The 27508-nt window shown below is 33.1% G+C and overlaps 1 protein-coding gene across 5 annotated transcripts in view; it reads left to right on the top strand.

The window, feature by feature from the left end:
- The window catches only part of LOC118192271 (atrial natriuretic peptide-converting enzyme-like), a 1449396-nt gene that overhangs the window by 288203 nt on the left and 1133685 nt on the right, over window positions 1-27508 (top strand). For all 5 annotated transcript variants that reach the window (XM_085809975.1, XM_085809976.1, XM_085809972.1 and 2 more), the window contains exon 2: window positions 13884-13930. The gene's annotated coding sequence lies outside the window, so the exon portion shown is untranslated. The remainder of the gene's footprint in view (window positions 1-13883; window positions 13931-27508) is intronic.

Genomic DNA, 27508 nt, shown 5'->3' with positions numbered 1-27508 from the left:
AAGATATGCTCATTTTAAACTTAATGTGCGGCATTGCTCTTGAACTGAATTTTATGATTTAAGTGCGAAAACCATAATATTTAATAGATAAAGGTAACCCACAAAACGTTAAATACACGACCCTGATGCAAAATCTGAAAGCTTATAGTTCTTTTCTTTTTCTTTAAAAATTTTTTATTTTAAAATTTTGAATCTCTCTAAAATACCCTGGTTTGATTATTATTATTATTTAATATAAATTTTATCCTCATGAATCTTTTAATCTCCAATATGAATGTTTGTAAATAAAAGTATATTTGAAAAATCATTGCCCGAATTTGAACGGCCGTTGAATACAACTGCTCGTGTTGAAAACGTTGCGTTCAGCAATCTGTTGCGCTTATTTACGAAGGATATTTTACAAAGCTGGGAAAACCATTTTGCCTGCAGCTCTATTTTGCATAGGAGAAGAACAATCAGATTTGCCGGAAGCCAGATTTCACGGTAATGTTTGTTTCGAGTAAGCCTGATACAGGTTTTATTTACAGACGAAATGAGGAATTGTCTGATAGTCTAGGAAAGTTACCCAGCGTTTAGATCAAGTGTAAGTAAGATCAAACCTCACACTGGTATGAATAAAAAAAGAGTTTTCATATTTAATATCTTGAAACAAAATGAATATTTTCATTGGTAATTCACGCGGAATTTAGGTTGACTTCCGATAGTTGTTAAAGTAGAAATTGCATTTATGATTAAACATACAACTTCGGAGCTTTGCGGGCTTTTTTTAACATATGTGATCGAAATGTACCTGAAAACAAATACAACACTACACTGAAAAATTCACGCAGTTTCATTCAGTCCTCAGAAAATGCTGCATAATATACATTTATAAACAGAAAATAAAAATTTGTACTTATAGATAATTTGTAAATTATTTGTGTAGGGAAAAACCTTAAGAGACATCGTTATAATTTATCCTGAAACTCTAGAAAATAATCAATTTTCATGCATGCCATTCAACTATGTATGTTCGGATTTATGTATATAAAATGTTTTCTTAAAGGAGTGACCCTAAATATGTAACTTTTATTCTCCTTCAAAAAAGGATCAGTGTATCGCCATTAAAGTATCATTATTCTTATCGATATTCATGTCTTGCTCCCTGTCATCATCGTTGCATCCATTTTGAGAGCATTACGTAAACGAGGCAAAAAAAGGAAAATATTAACTCATGACAAACGCATATGTAGATTCCACCCATGTCTTTCGAAGCTATTCTTCGCTTTCGTACTTTGCAAAGTAGTTACACAGCACTATATGAAATTCTTAGAATTAGTCCTACCCCTGAATCTACAATTTAAAGAATCTGTCAAAAGAGTCAACATATAGTGGAAGTAATTTAAGAAGAAAAAGTGGTTATGAACGGTGAATCTAATTTTTTGGTCTGTATCTGTTCTAAAAGTTCAAAGAAAATAGTCTGCTGCATTATATTTGTTAGATTATAGCGAGCATTAGAGCTATCTGCTTAAAAGAAGTGATGGCTTCATAGAGGACTTTCTAAATGAAACTGTCTCATATCCAATATATACATAGCGGAAACCATGGAACCATCCAACTATTAAACAAATTTTCAATCCAGGTCAAACTACCATAATTTAATGGTGAACATTTTATAAGAGAGAGAGATAATTCTAAGTCCAGGTATTTATTTTACTTAAAAATAACAAATGTCGAAGTATACTTGTAGAGACATTAGGTACTTTTGTAAGTGGGCAAGATCAAAAATGAGCAAACGCCTTCGCCGGGAATCGAACCACGGACCTCTGGAATACCGGCCCAGCGTGCAGAACCACTACACCACGGAGGAACGCTAGGAAAGCGGGAAAAATACCTTATATACACCCCTTTTTAAAGGGCGACCGGTGTTTTTTTTAGGGGACCCTATCGCCAAATCCTGGGTGTGGAGAATCCTCATCCAACACTCTTTTAGTTATGGGCGCCACTGTAGAGACATTAGGTATTTTTTGAAGCAGGCAAGATGAATAATTATCAACGCCTTCGCCGGGAATCGAACCACGGACCTCTGGAATACGCGCCCAGCGTGCAGAACCACTACACCACCAAGGGACGCTAGGAAAACCGAAGAAATACCTTACATACTAAAAGATGTAATTAAACATAAGAAATCATTTCTTGAATTTTATCTGAACAGTAATTGCTAATTAGTACATGAGTTTGATCAAATGGAGATATTTTTTTTAAGATTTAGCTTAGAGGTTTCTTTCGGCATGGGAAACGCGAAAAATCATCTCTATTTTAGTCTGGAATCAAACCACGGCTTTCCAACAGTTAGATGTGCATTACACCACTAGGGCACATAAAAAGATAGGTTATAGCATTCGCCACGTAATTAAAGGGTGTCTTGAGAGAGCAGCCAGATCTAATCAGCTAAATCAAAGTGGTAATATTTTTTTTTCAGTAGCACTAGAGTAGCAGTTTATCTTGCAGCTGAATCTTCTGCAGCTTATATGATACTCACTGGGAATCTGTTACCTGCCAGACTAAATTTCCATGGAGCTGGATCGGCACTTCAGACGAGCATCTAGTTAGAACTTAAATATACAGCATTGTTTTATGGAAACATTAACTGATCCTGGAATAGAGCTAAACTAATAATACATAACAACATAGAAAGTGGTTTAAAAAGACATATTTACATTACCCATCCCCCCCAAAATTGCAAGAGATTACGGTTGTATAACTGTATTCATAAAATAACGTGCACACTTTAATGTGACTTACAATAATAATAAAAATTTAGTTTATTACCTGAAGATATGTTTAGAGTACTGAATGATCTGTTACAGAAGTTATACTATATAACAGAGTATACATAATATTCCCTATAAGTTATCCACCTTAGCATGCAAAGACAACCAATACAAAGCGCGGCACTAGTGTAATACAATACACACATGTGATGATAATTAAGTTCGTTGCAGATTTCGTACTAGACGAGTGCTTGGCTAGGAAAGACACCAATTATTTTGCATTCGCTAGTGGATTGAAGTTAGAAGATCACTGAAATGTCGATTACGTAGTAGTAACTTTTGAAGACTTAATAATCCGAACATATATTTATCACTTGTTGATTACTTTATTCAGATACATGATATGGCACTGCATTATGGCAGCAAACTCCATCCCTAATTTTGATTTTGAAGCATTACATTTTAAATAATGAATAGAAGCATCCAAGCAAGAGACGTCCTTTAACTAGCAAGCATACGCTGGAAAAGAGAGCGCGTAGATCGTGGCCGTAGTATAACATCATAGTGTTTTCTTTTAATCCTGCACAGCGATTAGGTAAGAGTGTTTTCATTCCGGTTACTGCCGGAAAAGTGACGCGAAGCGAAAGGGGATGTATCTAAATCAAAATTAGTAATTTAAAGTTATGTTGTCTATTTATTCCAAATGAGTTTAACTTGCTAATAAATTTCCATTATATTTTTAGCGGAAGATGAAACCGCTAAATGTGTTTAGTCATGGCTGAGAAAAGCTACTGCGTAAGTTTGACTGGAGCGAAAATCAGTTTAGTTTAGCGAAAATCAGTTTTAGTTTGAACGGGAACAATTCTTCAGAAAATGGTACAACATTAGGTATGCTAAATACGCTCCCATACTTCTATATACGCAATTTACATTTTAGGTAATAGAAAAGAGTTTAGCGAAGTGACGTGAGTTTCAAAGCCTGCTTGCAGAGCAAGCTTGCTTTTTCGCATGCTTTGCAAACGGACAAAAAATGTTGCGTACTTTAAATGCACCAGTATTTATGAGTTCGGAAAGTCTTTTTTTAAATCCTGAGCAGCTATATTGGGCGAAAGATTTCACAGTGCACAGAAATCGCAGGGAAAGAGAGATGTAACATGCAGCAGAGTGGTACAAAAGGGTGCAAAGCGTATCCTTATACACAAATTCAAAACAATAGGTTAATGTATCATAGTACATACTACATAGCTCATCTAGAATGTTATAAAGTATATCTCCCGCCTTCTGAGCATACCTTCGTAGTGTAGTGGGCAGCACGCTGGGCGCGTATTCCAGAGGTCCGTGGTTCGATTTCAAGCAAGGGCGTTGCTCATTTCTCACATCTCCTGCTTCCAAAAAATCCTAATGTCTCTACACTGGCGCCCGAATTAAAATGGTGGTGGATGATGATTCTCCACACCCAGGATTTGGCGATTGGGTCCCCTAAACACCAGTCGCGCTTTAAAAGGGGGAGAGAAGGTATTTCTCCCGCCTTCTTAGCATGCCTTCGTAGTGTAGGGGTCACCATGCTGGGCGCGTATTCCAGAGGTCCGTGGTTTGATTAACGGCGAGGGCGTTGCTTATTTTTCTCATCTCCTGCTTCTAAAGAATCCTAAGTCTACAAAGTAAGTAATGTTTGTGTATTAAAAAAGAGATTATAAATGTCTTTGGTTTGTACTTTATTACAGATAATCTATACAATTTAAACTTTCTCGAAATGTTCACCGTGATAATTAAGTCATGTATCAGACCAGTGCACTAACTGCAACATCCCAGCTTCATAGGATTCGGGCCCCTGTGACCTGAATCTGAGTTCTGGACGTTTACCTTGATCTCATCATCACTTGCAAAGCGGTGGCCAGCAAGAAATTGAGATTAGAAAGCAAATAGAAATCGGATGGAGCTAGGTTCAGACTATAAGGAGGGTGTCAGAATTGCTCCCAGGCAAATAAATCAAGCAGCGTCGTCGTTACGCGTGCAGTATGTGGTCGCGCATTGTGATGCACGAAGCAATACTTACGCCTTTCGTTGTGTATCGCGCCGTAACTTCTTCAGTGTTTCACATTAAGCTGTAGCGTTAATTGTTACGCCTAGTCCCGTCCAGTTCACTAACAAAATTGCTTAACAGTCCCAAAACACGGTGCATGTGATTTTTCAAGAAATGGGTGGCTTTGCTTTCTTAGACTTCGGGGAACCAGTTTGATGCCATTGCAGTGATCGTTTCAGGTGTCTCGTAACAAATCCAGTTTACATCGCCTTTGAAAATCCTTTTCAAAATGTCATTTCCTTCTGTCACATAAATCTGCAAAATCTCCAAGGCTGCTCCCATGCGTTTCCGTTTATTACGTCCATTAGTGTTTTCGGCACCCATCGCGGACCCAGTTTTTTTCTAGTGCAAACTTTCAGTCGCAATTTTGTGTAACGTTTTGAATGATCGTGAAGTTTTTTAATCATTTTGATCGTGAAATGTTTTGAAAATGCATTAACAAGTCAGAAATCGTGAATCGCCTGTTGGAGTGATTTTTTCGTTCGATGTAGCTCACCAGTTCTTCGGTGATCAAAACAATAAAAATCATCGGGCGTCAACTGCACTCCTTGTTGCAGACATTTCTTCACCTTTCGTTAAACATCCTAACACATTTTCATACCAAACCTTCACTCATCGAGCTAAGGTCGAATATTTCTTGCATTCATAAACTTGATATTGGCTCCTATTGCAAAGCTGGTGGACTGACGATTGTTTTAATTAACTAATTTAAAATCAAAAATAGTTGTGGCAATTGATTAAATATTGCAAATATTCCTTAACCCACATTTATCGTTATGAAAAAGATGTCAAATTTCAAGGCCTGCCACTATATAAATTCACGTTATATCTTCGATTGTTTGAATAAGTGTCTCTAACGTTTTGCAGATTTGTCTAGAAATATATCTACTTTAGGATGTTAAAAATTTCGTAGGTTATTGTTTAAACTTGTTTCGAAAAATTTGCAAGAACTATTTAAAAATACCAATGTTTAACATAAATCAGAAGAAAATGTGTGAATTTTATTTGGATGGAACCTATATTGAGAAAAGATTGAACCTACATACCCGAATAGAGAAAGAAGAAATCAAGTAAGTGTTTTTAAAAAAGGAGATATAGAATGTATACCAAATTCAATTAATATTTCGGGGTTAAAATTAATACTAATTAAAACAGAAAACATTTGCTACGATTTGTACAAAATTTGGAGTTTTCGCATAATATGAGTCGTAGAATTGAAATATGAAAAAACAATTCGACTTGCTATTTCAGGAAAGTCCCATTTTTGGTTAAAATACGTACAGTAGAACAAAGCTATATGTAAATTTAATATATATCTCAGGTCGCGTTTTCAAGGCATGAAAATCGCAAGCTGAATTTCGTCGACGGGCTGACAACGAACGGCTATAGAAAACTTGCCAGTGTTTTCTCAGCTTACATACCTTGTTTAGTGTCTCATAATCAGATATTCATAGTCAAAAAATCTAACTATATATATATGTGTGTGTGTGTGACTCTTCTGTACTTCTAACGTTCATATTCTGCCGACCGGCACATGGCGTAGATTATATATTTTGCGGGTTGGTAGCTATCTTCGTATGGTTAACGCCAGGGTAAGGACCAACTCCGCCTGCTATCATGTGATACGCATGTTATAAAAGATAAGGGCATTAAAAATTAGTGAAGTTATCTGAGGGTAATATGCCTCTTTGTTGAAGTAGAGAATCTCTAATTAAACACCAGACAGAAACGACAAAGTTGAAAATTTGTAATTATTGTAGATTTTTATGGAAGTTACGAAAATTTCAATATCCCAAAATATTCAAATTACATGCATATTGTATTTTATGCAGTTAAAGTTATTATATTAAGAGTAACTTGCCCTAATTTTTTAATTTTTCATTATAAATAAAAACGTTACATATAGCTAAGAAATTAATTATCTCGAAATACTCTGAAAATCAATGATTGAAATGCTACATTCCATTTTCCTAGCTGGAATTCAGGAAAAGCGTAAGTAAAGTAATATTTACAAAAAAAAAAAAAAAAAAAAAATCAAAAGTAATGTTCTATGAAAAGTAAACACTTTGAATTTCTAATGCAAAAAGTATATGACATACGTTCTATTAATTTATAAGAATAGAATATAAATTCTTTAAAGAAAAATTTCTTCTTTGTACTTGCACTTTTGGTGTTCTGTTGCAATCGGGAGTATTAGTACTCCCACCACAGACAACTAAATTGCTCTAGATTTCTCACGGGATATTTTTTTCGGAAAACCGAAGCACGCAAATACACATGAAGCAAACACACAAACAATAAATCAAAAAAGTCAAATATCAGCCATTCTGTTTTCCTTAGCCCTTTTTTTTTCCTTCTTCCTTTTTTATCTTTTACAATAAAATCTTACCCAAGTTTTTAGAATTAAATTTCGAAAGCGCTATGAAATTACGTGCCTCGCGTTTTCAAAATAATTTTATTTTTGCTGTAAAGCAATTACTAACCTCGCAGACTGTATTTTAACGCAAGTTATTAACCAACATCTCCCGATATAATTGGAAATTAAATTTAAACTGTCTCGCAAGGGAAGAGAGAAATTATGTATTGTTATGTGCCATGTTTCTATTTTATGCATTTACACACCGCAGGGAAAAAACTGCTATAGGTCTCTGGATTAGTTTAATCTCAGCCAAAAACAAAAACTCAAGAGATGGCATCCACTTTAAAATAAGTTGAATTTGCTTTTTTTAGAACAAACTGAAAATGTCATTGAAGAGAGAAAATTTTTTTTAAAGAGACTTAGCTAGTAAATTCATTAAAATGCATTACGCTTAAAATTTTAAAATGTTTTCCTGTATTTAATCTACTTGTCTGCCATTCTCTATTTTATTTTAAATTTTCTTCGTGTTTAATCACAGAGTCCAACCCCCCCCCGCAAACTGGACTGCATATAATAACTAAGAAGAGTAAAGCTGCCGCAATTTACGAATTCAAAAGCATATTTTGCTTTATTTAATAAAGCAAGTAAAGCTTTTCACTTCATAAAATGAAATCATGATATTCTGGCAGGTAAGGTATTATGCTTTCTCAAGTGTACGATATGAGGTCCTTCTAGTATAATCTAATAAATATCTCGTTGTTGCTCATCCTCAGGTCGTCTGGTAATAATTAGGGAACTCTATATGTGAATGAATATTCAAAGAATATTGGACATTTCATCAAATCAAATATAGTAATTGCACAGTTCGCTTAATGAAATGCTTTAAATGAAAAGCAAAATACTTTAAAGGCTTTATTTTGCTTTAATTAACTGAGTTATGTTTTGTCGAAACTAATCTCCTCTGCCCTCATTTTTATGCATCGTAGTTTCTCAGGGCGTAATCAAAATGTATAGTTAGTCAATCAATATGTATAATGAATCTTAGCAATATAATGTTAAAATAGCTCTTGAGGAACTTAATAATATGTTTCATTTTCACATACATATAGCAAATAAATAAATATCAATAAAAATAAATAAAGTAAAATAAATTTATATATTTATCATCCAAACATTACATCTAACCATTTAATCAGAAAGCAGAAATCTACCAAATAAAATGAACAAATGAAGTAAAGATAAAATATATAAGCAGACTTTTTGAGATAAGAAAAAACAAACTCATCTAGTCCATTTATTGTAATTAAATAAATAAATACATTTTATATTAATAAAAACTATGTGCGGTTTTATTCACGTGGATTTGATCTTGCGCAGTTTAGTTACTCCCACTAATCGAGACGTAAGTTTTTGCGCTGAGTCTTACTGACGTTTGCCACTGGTTAAATTTCTATCTCGATGACGATTTCGTTCACAGCTTGGAATAACGGTATTGGAAAAAGGTGGTAAAAATGTAATATCATTTTTTATTGAATATGTAAACTAATTGTTTGGGGTGAGAGTAATTAATGTGTAGGTATTAATATTGAGAAATCGAATCTTAGTTAAAGCATCTAAGGTGAAATCGATTTATTTGAAAGTTAGAAAGGAACTGCTCTGTCAGCTTCCCAGGAACATATTTTCACTATAGTGCCTGAGATCACTACCAGTTCTCTGTGGGCATTTTAGTGGCCACTATAGTGCCTACAGAGATTCCAATTGTTCTACTGTCATAGATGCGTGCTCTGCTGATTTTTATATAGTACCGAATCGATATTATCTGCCTTACGCGTATAGAGTTATCTAGAGTTACATCAAATTAGGCAAAGGAACAACTTTGTGTTTAGCGTAGATTTAACTGAATCAGTATCGATTTCGAGGACGATCTGGTACAGACTTCATCAGAAGCAAGACAATTCTGAAATTCATAATTTTATTGCTCCTGACGAAGAGGGATCTGTACGCTAAACGAAACCTGAAACATACTAGAAAATGAAATTTTCTTCATCTAAAATATTCTGTTTTCACAACAATTTTTAAAAAGATATGCTATAAAAGTATTGCTCTTTACTTTGTATAAATAATAATCAAATAAATACATACGTGAAACATTTCGACAATAAAACGGGAAAATGTGTAAAGTTTATTTTAGCCAACACATTACTTATTTAAATATTATTATTATTCTTTTCTGTACCGTATATTTTTCCATTATCCATCACCTCAATATAAATTAGATTTTAGTTTAAATAGTGGGCCAATTAGTAGTTTGGCAACTTACTAATAAGCTGTTTACACTCATCTATTGCCGATATGCGATACTGAGAAATAACGGTACTGGAAAAGGAGGGATTTGGTTTTGATAGGGGATAAGATGCCACATTTGTGTGTCGTTGAAAGGTAATTCTTGGATCTCTTAGATCTGACATAGTATCTAGTAATTCAAATTGTGCAACACTTATTTTTTAATAAAACTTTTACTTATGTTTCACCTTTTGCAATGTTTAAATTTCTATTAGATGCAATCAAAGGCTATCTGCCTATAGGTAGGGATGCCTTCGTGGATGATATTTTAAGAAATGGCTCGTATTCACGTTACACATGGGAATAACAGCGAAACATTCCATACAGCCAGCCCGCTGAACTCTTAACGAACTACTAATGCTCAGCTATTCTACAACTCGGTCGTTGGTGGGTAAATTCGTGTAAATAATGAAAGGTAAGTAAATAGGTAAATGAGATGTAGTTAAGGAGATAATTAACGTTTAATCTTACTGCAGGACTAAGGAGTAAACCTTAGCTGCATTTGGGCATTTATTCGATCTACAAGTTGCGGGTAGTTTCTGTTCATATTGTTACGCTCAGTGCATTTTATACTGTTGGTGTTTGATTTTTGCTAGTATTCCCAAGATTGCAGTGGGATGTGAATTTTAACTCTTGATGAATTTTACTATGATATTTTCGCTTACTTGTTAATTAAGTTAACTGATGTTTCTTGACATAGATCCAGTTAAATTAAATTTCGAATAAATGTGTTAATTACTTTTAGTCGAAAAGTCATTAAGTTTTATCTTTAGTAATCTTTATCGTAGCACCATAAAATGCATTTTCTAAAAGATTGCAGTTTCACCCAAATAGTTACAGTTATTAGAAGTCAGATGAAAATATAAGTTTTACTTCTCGATGAATGTAATACAAAGAAATGTGTATTATTAAAAATATCTTTCAAAGGTCAATTTTCTTCTCTGTAATAACTGAAACTATTTATGACACATTTAGATATACAGTTAACGATATTATAATTAATAATATTGTGAATCATTTGAACTAAATCATACAGTATACAATGATATAATACAGTGTAAAATCTATGTTCTGAAACTTTAGCTTTCTCCATACCGTACAAAATACATGATTTACAGCTGAAGAGAAAATTTTCAAATGAAATGAAAACCTTACCGGCCTTTGCTACCGACAATGTATGAAATGCTATTCAACAAAATAGCATTTTCTCAAAAATACAAATGTTATTTTTCAAAAAAAAGTGGGGAAAGATTGTCATTCAAAATGCATAAATGAAATGAAAGTTGTACAAAACAAAATATGTGCCTTTCGTATTAAAGGTAACAATGTAGGAAAATAAATGAAATGTATGGAATCAATGTGTAAAATCAATAGATTATGTACTGATTATATATAAATATATTAAATGTATGTATTATGTATTGCTTACGTATGATTGTATCAAATTTATGGATATTGAAAATGAATCGGAGATGTATTTCGCACTTCGCAGGATTGTCATTTGACATTGATTGTCATTTGAATGCCTAGAAAATGTATATGCATTCCCGGCCAGTTTCTGGCATTCTACAAAATGCCTAGGTATTCTACAGAATAATTCCGGCTTTCATAAAATGCCGGTAACATATTCATTTTTGCTTTAATCACAATAAATAAATAAATAATATTAAAGTGGGGAAGCTATTTTAAGTTGCATTAGCGTTTTAAGCTCGAACTATTTTACTCTGCCATTCATAAATTTTATTACTTTATATATAGCTATCCATTTATTGGTTTCTGTTTTGAATTAATGTACCCCCCATATGTAAAAATAGGTTACAAAGTTGTCTACTTTATGGTTAATACCATACTAATGAGTAGCAGAATTCGTGGCAATTAAGATTCTATTATCATTCTGCCAATGACATAACGAATTTTGAAGCATGCATGACATTGTATTTACTATTTGCATAGCAGAATCACAGAATTAGTAATCTGTCATGATTGAGTTTCTTTCTTTTTAGTTTCTTTAGTAGATAAAGAATTTATTTTCTGCTTTTACGTAAAGTGAAGAAAAGGAGAATGTGAAATGCGAAACAAATGATGTATACGTTATCATATCATAGCATGTTAATAAATAAATATGTCGTGATTAAAATTCTCATTTGATCATTTAGAAATACTGAAAGACGGTGGAGTTCTTAAGTTCGGAGCTATTAATTTTCAGACTTGAGAAAATTCTATTCACTTTAGACTTGACTTTCATATAAATTTTTGCTAGTCATAATATTGCTTTCTGCTTCCATATGAGCTTTATTTTTAATTTTTGTCAACCATGTTAACATCAAGTAAAATAATGAATAATGTTTAACGTGTTTTTGAAAAATTAACCTTTGTTATGATTGTGAATTTATGTGTTAATATTAAATTCCATTATGTAGATTCAAGTTAACCCATTAACCGCCAAAACTACAAGGAATGCTTCTTTTCTCATGAAAATAATAACAAATATTAAATTAAGCATTTATAACATAAATATACATTGAAAATAAAAAAAAAATGCGCTTACCTGTGGAAAAAGCGAGTGTTGCGTTCGCGCAACGTCAGCGGAATAAGACTACGGATGTTTAGTGAGTAGGATTGTACTCGTGTGATGTTTCTTTTGAGTGGAGCGCAGGATTACTTTTTAGCTGTATAACGTTTTACAAATCACTTTACTTGTAATTAATTTAATATTAAAATATACATTGTATTTCTTTTACAAATACAGATTATTTCATTTGAAAGATTCAAGCTTGAAACGCTTGATTACAATCATGATGTAAAGCTACATTACATACTTTGCATCTATAAACAGTCTGGCTATGGTACTCTTTACAACAAAGTTTTTTGTCATCAACGGACTTTACGATAAAATGTCTACCATCTCCATGCAATGGTTTTTGAATGCTGAATTTAGTAGGTCTTCCTGTTGCTGATCTGTTTCTGGCTAATTCTACACTCTCAGTAGGAGTTTGCGAAAGAAATAATGCATTCTCGCGTCTGAAATTTAAAAGAGACTTTATATTTCCAGTAGTAAAAAGTGGTGATATTTAGTAAGTTTAGATACTGTCTCACCTCATATAATTTATCAGTATTGTCAAATGCAAATTCTGCTTCATATTCCTGTACTGCAAACGTGATATCAATTCTCATACAACAGGAACAGAAATGCTCTTATCAAAAGACCGATACATTTTTTCTTGAGGTAAAGAATGATATCCTGTAAGCAATAATATTCCAATAAATCTTCTCATATAGGCTTCAGATGCAATAAATTCTGGGCTTTTTTTTTTTTTTTTTTCTGAGCGTATATATTCGTCTTGTTCACTGTTCAACGAGAAGAGAGTAAATGTCTAAACCAAAAAGAAAATCGAAAATCTGTTCACTAGTTTTACCTTGTGTTTTGTCTTTTATAATTTCTCTTCTATCTCTTTCTTCATGTTCTTCCTGAAACATAACTAACAGTTCCTTTTTTATCCACTTCAAGATTTCAGTCTTCTGTTTTTAAACTTTTTAGTATGACTATAACTGCTTTTAGAAGGCTGAAACTTACTTCTTACGTGAATTTCAACTTCCCCAGCAGTATCATTTGGTAAAATATCATTATCATTATTTAAAACATTGCCATTCCTTTCTTCTTTGTCACTAGCCTCTGCAATTTCTGGGGGAACAACAACAATATCAGTTTCATTCTAGTCATTATTAACATTATCATCATCTGTTTCTTCATAAAAAAAATCTTTAAAGGGCTTCTTCTAATGTAAGATAGCTCGTTGTAGGCATTTTTAAACAACCAAACCATGAACCAGCACATCGAAAGGAATGAGTGAAAAAGGGGATTGACTACCCGTTTCCTGCTGACGTTGCGTCAACGTAACACCTGTTTTCCCTTCCTTCCCAACACAAATATAAACATCTGACTGATGTAATATTCTGATAAACGGTGACATTGACTAAAAATAGATCACTCATAAAGACGGGGATTCTTTTGTTAAATATTTTCAGCAAAAATACCCGATCGAAAATTTTGCTTAAATTTTGCTTAAAGTATGAGATTAATTATTATAAACAAAATGATTGTTGAAGGCAAATATTTTTTTACAGAAATAATCTTCATAATATCCCCTACACAAAATCATCTACTGGTATAAAATATCTTAGGTTATATATTTATATACTCATTTATTTTGACCGTTGCGTCAACGCAACACCAGCGGCTAATGAGTTAAACAAACTAAAGTTTCCTAAAAACACTCAAACATTTGGTGTATTTGGATGCCTTACACAGGTAATAAAAGTAATACACTTTTTTCTTTCTTTTTAGTTAAAAGAAAAACTTAGCAAAAGGAGGACGAAGAAATTCTTAGCTGAGTAAGTTGCATTGATGTATTTATATCATGAACGTTAATCTAATTTCATCTAATTTCATGCTTTTGTTCATTTTTTATTCTTCTTTGTAGTTATGTTATATTTTCTCACTGCTTATTGCATACCTCCGTGGTGTAACTGGAAGCATGTCCGGCTAGCAGTCGAGAGTTTGAAACCTGGCAAGGGCATTGTTTATTTTTCATGTTTCTTGCTCAGGTAACTTCCTAATCGCTCTACAGTTTTATATCAAGCAAGATTTTTAGCCCACTTTTAAGAATTTGAATGACGCGTCTCTTTAGTCATTTATAATAGTTTTTAGTAAGTGCTTCAGAAAAAGGTGCCTTTACTTCCTTGAACATTCATCCTAGATGTGTACTTTCAATTATAAAGTTTCTTAAAGCAAGGTAGAGATATATTATGAAAAATATTTTAACATTATGAATAGAGTGGGTGCGGTTCTATAAAAATCACCATAAAATATACTGATTTCAAAGGTTTATCGAACGTTCGTTGCATAAGTTGCGTTTAATAGGCAGAAAGAAGTTCTAAACAAGGCTGGCGAAATTAGGAAAATCAGTTTCGTATGAAAATAAAATTGCTTAGCATATTTTTACAACGTGTGCAAACACTTCTGACTTTGAAATTTGCTACGAAATAAATTATTGTTAATTATATTTTAATTACTAAATTTAATGAAAACTTTTCGTACGAAATATTTGTTTTAGAGGACTTGAAAAAAATCTGTTAAAACTGTAGAGTCATTAGTCTCTCTCTTTTTTTTTTTTTTTTTTAAAGCAAGAGACGAGGAAAATGTGCAATGCCCTCACCGGGACTGGCATCTGAAATTCTCGAATATGCACTGAGTAGTCAACCGTTACACAACAATGACATGCTGGAGGGAGAGAGAATATACCTTATGAGGCATTTGGAAGTCTTTAGTCTTGAAAGCAATTTAGGTTCATAGTATTCAAAAAGTTTTTTTCATCCTTAAAACATTGTAGTAGCTTGTTCGAATATGTTTTTAAATGAATATCTGATGAAAAGCTATTATCAATAGCAGACTGAACTCAAATGTTTCAATTTCAGTTAAGCGTGTTCCAATAACGCTTTTCTTCATATGTCTGCCTATAGTTCTAATGCAATAAATCCTCTTTAACACGAATCTCAATGGAGCAAAAAAAATCAAGACCGCGTGTTAGAAACATCGTGTTAAGTGGGGGACTCAAATTTTATTTTTGTGATAATTTCTTCTGCATATTAACCATTTACAGTGCATACTTACATAAATACAGTAATATATTATGTATGCCATCAGAAAGAACACTACAGTACTACATTAATTACTGTACTGTAACTTGAGAACATGCACTCTCAAATCATTTGCTGGTGAAACATTTCTGTATACTGCCTCTGTCACAAACTATAACGAAAGTGCCTGTTAACTTCATTGCCAACTGTACTGATGGCTTACGCAAATCCAGCGATCATTTGCATGTTTCAGCAAAATGTTCGAAACTGTCCAAGGCGTGTAACATATCTTGATTAGTGGGCGGAATGGTACTGTCCTTCTCACTTTCCTTCTGATGACATTTTTTCCACCTCAAAAACAGCTGCTTGTACCTCAGATTCCGTTGGGGAACACACAGTAACATCATCATATGCACTAATAAACTGCTGAAAACTAACATCGGGGTTCGCAGCGCCTTATAGATTATTCCATTCTTGAGGTGAAGTGGTATCGATGTCACCATCTAACTCGTCAAAAGATTAGCGTCTTTACATCTGCAGACACTGCTAAAACGGTTCTGTAAAATGTTGGGATAACACGGATTTCCAGGCTGCAGCGATAGCTTTTATTGCATCAAACACACTCCAAGCTGGTGGTTTCGTTTCCATTTCATCAGCGCCAATTGCAAGCTCTCACAAGTCACTTGCCATAAGACAGCTCAGTAACTGCAGTAATGCCTTGATCTAAAGACTGAAGACGACTTGTTGAATTTGGACGGGAAAAGTGAACCTTTACGTTAGTTAAGTTCTGATCATATATGCTATGGGCTGTATATCTGCCCAGTATCATAAGAGCACGCCTACTCTTAGCCACCATTAGGCTATTAAAATGTAGAAGCCACTTTACGAGATGATTAGCAACAATGTAGATAAAAGTTAAGGTACGACAAATGTTTTTAAAATAAGGTGGTTTTTCGGACATACTGATCCTCCGAAAATGGTGTTTATAACTGCAGTCTGCATTATACAGAAGGACAACAGGTAAACTTGGTTTTTCTGTGCTCTACACAATGACACTGGTCACCTTTTAGTACGAGGATACAACTTGGAAAAATATTGAAAAAAAAGTCTAGTTTCGTCCATATCGCAGACATCACACGAGGCCTACGTTTAATCACTGATGAAATTGAGTGTCTCTTTTATAATCGGTACAGCCAACCAGTGGAACAACCGAAATCTTGAATATCTAAATTTTGGGGGATTCCGGTTGGCTTTTGACAGAATTATAGGTACACTTAACAGATCTTCGTACTTAGCACTGCGAAGTCGCTTAGATGTTTTCCCGAAATCCGATGTAGCAGCATTAAAGAAGTTTCTCACGACTTTTAAGTATGATGTAAGGTAGATTTGGCAATTCCATGCATTTCGGCAGTAGTACATTTCTGCAATGCATCATGGTCTACTTCCTTAAGTATTTAAAAATTTTTTTGCGGATTTACTATTTATGCCCGTCTTCTTCTTCTTGGCCATGAATCAGTCTCGCACTGCTTGCAATTTAACATTAGTTGTTACGGCCTGAAAGCTATCAGAGTGTCATCTACAGGTCTGTCGAACAGGGCCTCTAGAACTTTCGGAGAATAAAGGCATGATGGTGAGCGCTGAAAATACATATGTAGCTAAACTACAGTCTAGTAAATATATATAAATATTTTATTGCAAATGCAATCATTTAAATTTTAACTGGAATTATTCATTTGGTATGCTGTGTCATACTGAGTTTTAGGAAAACGAGAAGGTAATAACTCGTCCAAAAGACAAGCAAGTAATTTTACATGATTAATTCTGAATTATTCAGGACTTAACAATAGTTGTATTAGCTTCCTTTTTAAAGAATAAAAAAGAACATCTGATAAAAGAATTGCATTTTTTTAATTTATGATCATTGTTAACGTGACTAAAGCTCACTGTTGGCGCGATGATCGCGATTGTTTAGCAGTGTTACATGTGCTGCTTATGTTTTAAAGAATACAGTGTACTCTGTGAAGTTTTCAATTAAACGTGCCGGAATATTTCTGAATGCGGCCCTAGTAGAAATACAACAGGAAAAAATATGAAACACTTTGAAAGTTCATGTTAAATTAAATAAGCTAATGGTGCAACGGACTAAAAACAGTTCGTAATTCGTGTTAACCTGCAAAACTTCCCGTAAGATCTTATACACCGAAATTTTGTTCACATTAATCGAGTGTTTGCTTTAAATGATTTCGTATTAAGGGGGGCTTACTGTATGAACAATCTCTTGTGAAGGAAGACATTTCTAATTTTTGAAAGTAAACAATTTCAAAATATGTCAAAGTGGTCCTTAGCTAGTAGAATTAATAAAATCCTGTTTCGATTCCACTCACGAAGACTTTGATTTGTGACACGTTTACGCTTCAGGTCGATCATACCTGAGAAGTCGTGATATTGGGTGAAGAGAACCAATACATTGAATTAATTGTCGAGCAACGTATGATGAAGTTTGTGGTGATAACTAGAACGTATGTTGATACTGACGTATCATCCCTTTGATCGTGAAACTGTTGCCAGGAAGAACGATTTAGCTCCAATTATGGATAAGCGTGACCTAACAACACACTCACAACATCTGCGCTTTCATTAGATGTAAACCCGATTAATTTTCGATAAGCCACGTTTTGCTTTAATGAACAAGCAGTTAACCTAACTGTTGTATTTTTACCTTGCATTTAAAAATTATTAAAACTTGGGGCTTGCCTTCTACAGAACAACAAGTATTTATTTTCAAAGTTATGGGATCATACCACCAAAACAAAGCGTGTGTATAATATTCTTAGTTGAATATGGCAGGCAAAACAGTAGAATATTGGAAGAATTACCTGCCAGAAGTTTGTACTCATAGCATTCTAAACAGAGCTTTCGGTAGAACTGGAGGGCCTAACAAATAGTAAAAATCGATGAAAGCTTTCCACGAAGCAGGTCCTACTGATTGTTTATTAAAGAAAGGTTCGTCAATTCCTTCAGGTTTCTGCAGAAGTGACTGGCGCAACTTTGGCGGTATCTGATCTAACTTTTATGGTTCGATATTAGCCAACTTTTACGGTCGACGGGATACACAAGTACCTGATGGTCTTAAAATTATATCAATCAACATATTTTTGATAAATATTTCAAATGCATGTTAAGCAAACAATGACACAAGAAACGCACATTTTAGTAGCATTCATATAAATTACAAAAAGTGTTACAGAATACAGTCTAAATTTGTTAAAACGTAATTAGTTAATTTCGTCTCAGTATGAAATGAGTAAACTGTGAGTAACTTTAATCATTGCTTTTGTCTGAATGTTTCTAGGCAAACGGAACCTTTTTTCCATATCAGACAAAGATTCATATCTAAGTAGTGTTTACATTTGCAGTGTTACACAATTTATCAGAAATATCAAAAATCAAATATGTTGATTCATTCAATTTGTTAACTTAGTTGCACTAAATAAAATTGATATTTTGAGGAAGTGGAAATGTAGCCTTTATTCTCGCCTTTCGGGCCTTCTTTAAAGCTAAATCTTTTGAAATTATTTATTGCTCAACATAACTGGTATTTACATGGAAAATGCAACGATGAATGAAGCCCAAGCTGTAATCCTACCACTTGCCGTAAGTGATATACTCTGGGAAACAAAAATTCCCGTTATCCTGCTTGAAATTACACGATCTTTGTCTTTCCGTTGACGTGTCAAATGTTGAAAATTATAGCCAGAATGCAACCAAGCGGAATGATGGAGTGTCCAATTTTCGAGAAAGGATGGGATCGATTGGTTGAGTGCCAAGATCACTTTGCACTCCCGTAAAAAGTGTTTGCTATGCTTTACTGTCACTGTTTTTTTAAAGGGGGAATGGAAGAGAAATCTGTTGATAAACAGACAGTTTTATTATCTTCTCAGGTGCATGTGTTATATTTTACTTGATGCGGGTATCATCTGTTCTTCCGGTAAATGCAAATCCGAATTAAAGTACGATCATTGCCAGTAAAAGACAAAATTATTTAATATCCAGAACACTACAATAGAGCAATACCGTTTTCTTAATGTCTTTTTCCTAAAGATCATATAAATGTTTTCAGTTAAGTTTCTAGAATTTTCTTTGTGCTTCAGGTAGGATTTAAATAATTTAGCCGTTAATATTTCTTTATGTTACAGGAAAAATGAAATTTACTTTCATATTGTGCTTTCTGTTAAACAGCCGTTTTATCGGTGAACCCAATGTTCACATGGAGGTATTATTTCATATAGTATCTAGAGTTCTGTACAGCTCAATGTAATAAATAGAAATGTGAAGTTCATGTCTGTGCAGCAAATACGTTGTGCTACAAAAATCATTAGAACACTCTAATTAATATTCATCAAGTATAATATTCATCAAGCACGAGATTTGGAATAAATAAGATACCTAGTGTTAAAATCTGTAAAAAATGTCGTGTAATTTTGTAATCGCATAAACTAACGTCATTAGCGAAGATGAAAACCTTTTACTCAAATGAAATGAATTATGGTACTCTTCTTCTTGCTAGACGTCTTATTCGGAATATAATCACTAAATTTCCTCGCACTTTTATTGTCTTTGCGCAAGGAATCACTATGATTACCCAATTTCTTGTAGGAATCAAAGATTCAAGTCACACATTGTTAAGTTACAGATAAAGGAATCCGACGTAAGATGTGCATGAAAGAAAGATCGTCAAGACTTTTGCCAACTGCATATTTCTTCGCGTCCTTTTAACAAGATTAATCTCTGGACAGGTTACTGCTATTCCTATCTTTTCAGACAAATCTTTCTTTCCCTTATCTCTTAGAAAGCTTTTAGAGGAAATTCAGAGATCTTAAAACACAAAAAAGTTTCTGCTAACGTTTGTAAGAATGACCTGATTCAGTGGCATCAGACATAGATATTGTGTGATTTAACCTGCTCGAATATTGAATTATGTCTTATCCTGTATCTTATCTTCCAGTTTTTCCATTTTTACTTTTTGCATTTTTTTCACTTTCTACTTATGCTGGAAACTTTCGAGTTTTAGCATTCCCCATGCATTCGCTGAAGCTAAACACTAGAACACAGGAAAGTGGTTAGACACGATGTCCTTTCATCTGTACTATACACGGAGTGCTTCGATGTTTTAGTTATTTTAGGAAATGCATGATAACTATTTGAAATATTAATTTTGATCTATATGTTTAGTTGATATTACAGTAATTCAGGATAATTCAAAAAGATGAGTGATATTTCGAATGACTTTTGATATTTGCGAGCACAGAGACACAAATAATACAAGAAATGAAAGAAATCTTCTTTCATCTACAAATATTTTATGCAAATTCTTTTAGTTGCACGAACAGCGAAACGATGATATATCATAAGGTGTGATTCATGATTTATCTGAACTCATGTGAGCATAATTCATTATCTATTAATCTTGTTCTACTTTGATGTACATTTAATGAAAAAGAGAAATTTCTGAAGAATCATAAAATTATCAATCAGGTTTCTTTTTAAAATATGCTTTTGTCGCATTGAATCAATTCACTTTACAATCGATGATTTTTCCTGAATCAGCCTCTTAGTTAATCTAATCTTAAAGCATACGACGTGTTCAGATCGGGTACATTTAGTTTATTCTATTGTTCTATGCTAAACTTGACCAGATGCATAAGCTTGTAAAGGATTAAAGCATTCCGTACAAAGAAAAAGTATTTCTTGCTTAAGTGCCATTACGAAATATATCTTTGGGAGAGTAGATCCATAAGTTTGCAATAGAAGATCTCTATGGAACCTTATACTGCTGTTGCTTCGGGTGCAATAAAACAAAATGCTTAGGAGAAAAATGGCAAGAATATAATTATTATTAGTCCAAAGGGGTAATTTGCCCAGAAAGACTATTAATTTCGTTTTGGCATTTTGCGTCGATTCACGATAAGCGTTGTCTCACTTTTGAAATTGTTGCCACCAAATATTATTGCCCTGTATAATATTTAAAGAAATTAAATAATGAGAATCTGCATGAATGTATGTATGTTTCTTGCACTGTGGTAAAACAACGGTACATAGAGCCATCAAAATTTAAGTAACATAATCTTCCATAGAATATGGGCATGTGAAAGGCCTAATTTGAATTTGAAATTTGTTCTATTATTGATTTCATATTTTGTAACTCTTCAACGAATTTTTAATTACAAATTAAATGATTTCAAAGCGAACAATGACAACACTGTACGAAAAATTTTTTTTTTATCTCCAGCGCACGAGACTTTGTATCGGAAATTCTAAAGATAAGCTCATTTTCAAATTATTTTGCGATACTGCTGTTAAACTGAATTTTATGGTTTAAGTGCGAAAAACATTATATTTAATAAATAAAGGTAACACACAAAATATTAAAAAGAACGCCTCTTTGGACGCAATTTAAAATCTGAAACCTTTCAGATTTTTTTCTTTTTTATTTTCGTGTGAACTAGAAAAAGTCACGCAAAACCGTTGTAGGTAAATCTTAGGCAGTTTTCCGTATAATCTACCTACTGTTTCCTTGCATGAATCATGTGCAGTGCTAAGTTAGAGTAATAAAACAATAGGATATTTTCATTATAAAAGGAGAATTTTTAATAATTGATTAATTATTTCCCCTTTATTTCTTATTGGAAAAGTTCATTTGATTTATACGTCGAATGATCTGGCACAGATTAATACGTATGCAGAGGTACCACTGTATCAACGAAAATACATTAGCAAATGACCGTGAAATAAACTCACCTTAACTGATTAGGTCAAAGCACTCCATAGCTGTCTGACTAGGGTGAGAGATGCCTTCGTGGAAAGTATGACTTAAGATAAATTTGTTATTGCATCTTACAGTATGATTTTAAAAAAGCATTTAAATTCTTTCAATAAGCAATTCAAAAACATAAACAAGAGTGAAAAGAGTTACGTACGTCCATTTCCGCTTATGTAATTTAAATATCTCGAGTAAATAAAGTCCCAAATACACTTAAGGCTTATCTGAATAACATATCGGTAATTATTAATTCAGATAATACTAAATATTATTTTTTGGCCTATGAATATCATTTAAATACTTATTTTTTGCACATAGTAAGAAATTTCTGTTAATGTTCTTATCGTAAAACACAGTCAACTCAACGCTGCACAGTTGACTATGTGTGGATGAAGTAGGTATTCGTCACCAAGAGACGAAGGTTATCATGCTTTGTTATGAAAAATTGCGTAATGCACACGCGTGAAGCATCGTTCCATTTGCTAAAGCGAGAAACTACTGTTCTTTGTATCTTAAAAGTAGGTTTGATTTGGTTATTTGAATATGATAAAGCATAAAAGGGTTGTCTGCTTAAGGGGAGATGTCTTTGTATAAAAATTTCTAACGGAAACTGGCTCGTATTCATGTTACACATTGGAAAAGCCACGAAAACCAACCATTCAACAAAATCGTTTGCCTGGCATCGACCCTGGTTTGAACTCAAGTATTCAGCGGTCACCTGGTGGAGTTAATTACACGCTCACTGGTGGAGCTATCAGAGTTGGAAAACTCACTTTGATTAAGCCAAAATGAAAGAACTGTGAGGGAGAAATAAATGGAAAAGAATATTCTTTCCTGATTGAAAGTTATATTATACATCAGTTGTGTAGATAACACAGACTTACCATTAGATAACATTAAAAGAAAATTTTCCGTGAAAACTGTTATCTCCCCCTGTTATAATAAGCATCTTAGGTGTTGCAATTGCATGTCTTCAGAAAGAGTATTTTAAGAATCCTTTCTGAAGCGTGTGCACTCTACTGTGAAATATAGAGCTTACAGACATATTCTAAAATATTTTTTTTTTTTTTTTTGAGACCGTTGGTCGATCACCTATTTATGCTTTACGATGACGGTGCTACTAGTTATAGACCACAAACTCTTAAAATTCTTAAAGAATGGTTGGTGTGAACATCACAATAGTCTTTGGAGAAATAGAACAGCAAAAAAATGCCCTCGATGAAACAGATGTTTAACGTACCAATATTAAAATTCTAGCAAAACATTACACCGAATGAATGAAAAAAAGTATTGCATACGAAGCTAAGGCCAGATATTTCTGCCTGGAGAGCTGAAGCTGGTCGAACAAAATATTGATTTTAAAGGTCTAATATTTTTTTAAAATTGGATTGATCTGTTATTTTAGGCATATCACTTATTTTATAATTATTTATTTTATTAAACTGAATAAAATTCAGTCTGAAAATGTCCACTGGTATAATTTTGTAATAAATATTTTTGGTCAAATAATAAGGAATTAAGTAAGGAAGGAATAATATTCAAAGTTATAAGTGGATAATTTTATAAACAAATTTTCTATAATCTCCTGTCGCTTGGGACTAATTAATTGGAACTAAAATTCAGGTGACGTCGCTTGCATTTATAACACACGTAAGGTAAAAATGCAATTTAAGTATAGCTAGGGTTTGGTTTATATGATTATGGCAAAGCACTCGAGTGCTATCTGCCTAAGGGGGTAGTGTCTTCGCGCGGGACTGTCTCGTATACACGTTTCACCTGGGGTAAACCACGAAAACTCCTATGCAGTCACCCTATTCATAAAGATTAGAATCCAGAACCAAACTACCAGTGTTCAGTAACTGCCACTTGACCACTGGTGGTCCTCTTAAGTGTAGCTAAGACTTCTAAGAAAGTGGCAGGCTGAACAGGTACTAAGTTTCTTAGATCTATCAGTTTTAGATTTTCATGAAGTAAAATAAAGATGCAACTTGTAGTATGATACTTATTTTTCATCTTTTGGAAACAGATTACAGCTGCCAGGAAAGCGATATAATCCTATACTCTCAAAAGGCTCTTTCGCAGAGTTATCGCTTTTTGTTATCGATTCTTTCACAGCATGGTGATGAGATACACGCTTAAACTTGCCTTGGAGGATATAAGAAATGTAAACAAAAGTGCTTTGGCAAAGAAGCAAACAAAAGCATGCAAACAAAATTCCTAAATGCTGTAGTTTCATAAGGAAATTGATGAAATCTTTTAAGGAAGTACTGTGTATCATTATTAAATTTATTTGTGAAATGTTTATATTCATGAAATAAATATTAAAAAATATAAAATGAAAAATTTAAAAGAAATTTAGTATAAAGTTTCAAAATCAATACTTGCTTAAAATGTTGTTTAATTTATTTCAAAGTAATTTTAAAAGCCACAAAGGTAATTCCTTTCTTTTCCTACCACTTAATTTCCAAACAATAATTCTTTATAAACAATTTCCTTCCTCTCTATGAATTCACATTTTCTGGATCTAATTTACTTCAATTAATATTAAACAAATTTACATATTCTCAAACAATTGAAAAGTAAGAATTTATTATTTTTAATATATTTTATTTAGAATATTTCCGGCTTGTCTCGTTATATTCTTTTAAACTAAAATGATTAAAAATTAAAAAAATACGATTGTTTTTCCTGTGTATGCTTTTATAGCTTAGCAGACAAAGGTTTTGATCAAATGAAAAATAAATTCCCCTTAAATATATCGTATTCGAAATTTGTATTTGCCCAAGGAAAAATGATAATACTGGAATATTACTTACTCCATGAAAAGAACCGCAGTCTTTGTAAATAATGGATCCGTAATCAATAGCTCTATTCAACATGTCATGAAAGTGAGTGAAATTATAGTTTTACTGAAGTGATAGCGAAAGGTACGATTTATTTTGTAAGCGGAAATCTTTTTCCTTAAGAATGAGAGCACAGTAATTCTTAAGAGTTGTTTTTTGTGCGTAATGAATTTTTTTAACATGTATTTTGAAAGTTTTCTACGTGATTATTTCCCAGAAAGAATGGTACATAGTTTTATATATATATATATATATACTAGCGCATATATATATATATATATATGCGCTAGTAAATATGAACAGGGAGTGAGGAAATTAAATCCACATTTGAATGGACTGTGAAATTTATTGTTGAAAAGAATGAGTTTCTGTCTTCAAAAACTAGATTGAATTCTTTTTTTTTAATTGAGTTTAACTTCGAATTTTCTAATTACCTTTATTTTGAGCAAATCTTCAAAGTATGAATTACATATTTTCTACTTTTATTCTGAACTCTCTATTTGACAAATTAAAGTAGAAATACGTAATAGGCATGATAAAATGCAATCGTCAGTTTCACGTGAAATCAGTTGAAAATGAATAAATGATTAAATTACCTTAATTAAATGAATTAAAAGATGTACAAATGATTTTTCTCAAAATTTTTTGAAAAATTGAATTTTAAAATTTTAGCCGTCATTGCGTAATGAAATAAAAATTCATGACTGACAAAAGCCGCAGAATCTTCCATAATTTAATTTATACTGCACAAAAGTGTGGCGAAAGTTCAGTAACCCTCAGATTTAATTAATGAGTATTTACAGAAACTTTTATAAACCTGTAGTAATAAAGTGATACTTTGTTCTTCTCTTGTGACATTAAAGCAATTCGGAAGGAAATTTCGCTTTCTCCGCTGCGTTCCCTCGTTCCTTAAGTGGTAGTACGGCTGGCTAGCAATCATTCGTAATGCTGTAAAAGTCTGAACATCGACTTGAAATTATTGAACAGCGTATATACTTATGCAAATAGAGATGACTACTAGGCATTCTTCGGTATCATCATCATAATTTTCATTCTCGTCACATCCGACAGTTCACATGCCACAGATATTTTTTAACTTCATACATACACGTGGGTAAAAACGTAATCAAGATGGGTGCGCAGACTGCACCCATTATGATGTGTAATTCAATTAAAATTTGTACTTCTGTAGAATAAAGTAAAATATGTTTAATTGGCCCATGACTTGGAAGTATCTGAAACTTCTCTTCCAAATTATTACGCATACACACATGTGCATATATATATATATATATATGGATTTTACACTTTTCTTGCACCCATACATAACATAATCTTATTTTATCTTTATCCTTGACTTTTCAGTCTACTACTTAAAGAATTAAACGGCAGTTTGTAGCTCAGTATGGCTAAATTTATTAGTTTTATTTTCTAATTTTCCTGCATGCATCTGATGATGCCCATATAGTTATTATTTATTATAATTTATACTGATTTATGCCAGCTTTGGTAATAGCTCATGTATTAACGTGAATCTTTCCTCAAACTCAGCCTTTATCCGGTTTTGAAGATCAATATCCTTCTGCAAATTAAAGACACAGAGCGGGATATGCAAACTCTTAAGCATCTGGTTATTAAAGCGTAATTACTAGACCTGATTATGGAAAGTTTACTGATAATAAGGACTCCTAATAACCGTTTTCGCTCAACAAACCGTGCTCTCTATACTAATGCGGTTTATTTCCTGGTGAGCTTTCAAGCATTTCTTTCTGCTACTTAAATAGACAACTGTTTTTGCAGTTTTTGAGTTCATAGTACTATCGCATATTATACATTTCCATAACATTAAGAGATAGTGTTTTCACTTTGAGAAGATAATCACGTTGAGAAAATTAAAACAATCTACGTATCTTTCATTATTCCTGCATATTATAGCAATGCATTGCTTACCAGTGTGGTCGAATGAGCTGTTTAAATCTACAAGTACATGATCATAATATTTTGATACTCTTTCTAAACGACAAGTATTATTAGGATTATAATATTAATGTAATTAATAAAAGATATTTTATACGACATGTACAAAGAAAAGAAAAGAAATTATTCCTTATTTAGTTTTTTATTAAATTTTAAAGGGTTTGTTTCGTTATAGAGTAATAGCATGTAATATTTTTAATGATTCATTTCTCTGTCTTTTCACACGAGCTTTACCATATTCCAATAACCATAACTCTTTTTTTATTCATTTTATGTGAAGCTCAGAAAGCAAGTTAAAGGCATACCTCTCAGATATCACTGATACATATGGTCAGTACATAGAAGTTTTCGGGATTCATTTCCGGCGACAGCTTGTTGATCTTTCAAGATACCTGCTCACAGAAACATATTCCACAAACTACAACACATCGTAAAAAAAAACGAAAGTTACGAAAGTTTTAAGGTATTTCTTATTTCTTCCGCCTTCCTAGCGTGCCTTCGTGGTGTAGTGGTTCTGCACGCTGTGCCGGTATTCCCGTGGCCGGTCCCAGAGGTCCCGTGGTTCGATTTCCGGCGAAGGTGATTGCTCATTTTTCACTTTGCCTGCTTCCAAAAGATACCTAATATCTCTACAGTGGCGCCGGGACTAAAAACGAGTGTTGGATGATGATTCCCCGCACCCAAATTTGGCGA

The sequence above is a fragment of the Stegodyphus dumicola genome, chromosome X2, assembly GCF_044657685.1.
Source record: "Stegodyphus dumicola isolate Sdum_Otavi_A_Nest chromosome X2, ASM4465768v1".
NCBI lineage: Eukaryota > Metazoa > Arthropoda > Arachnida > Araneae > Eresidae > Stegodyphus > Stegodyphus dumicola.
Note: the sequence above shows the minus strand (reverse complement) of the source record. Positions and strands in the feature narration are given on the sequence as shown.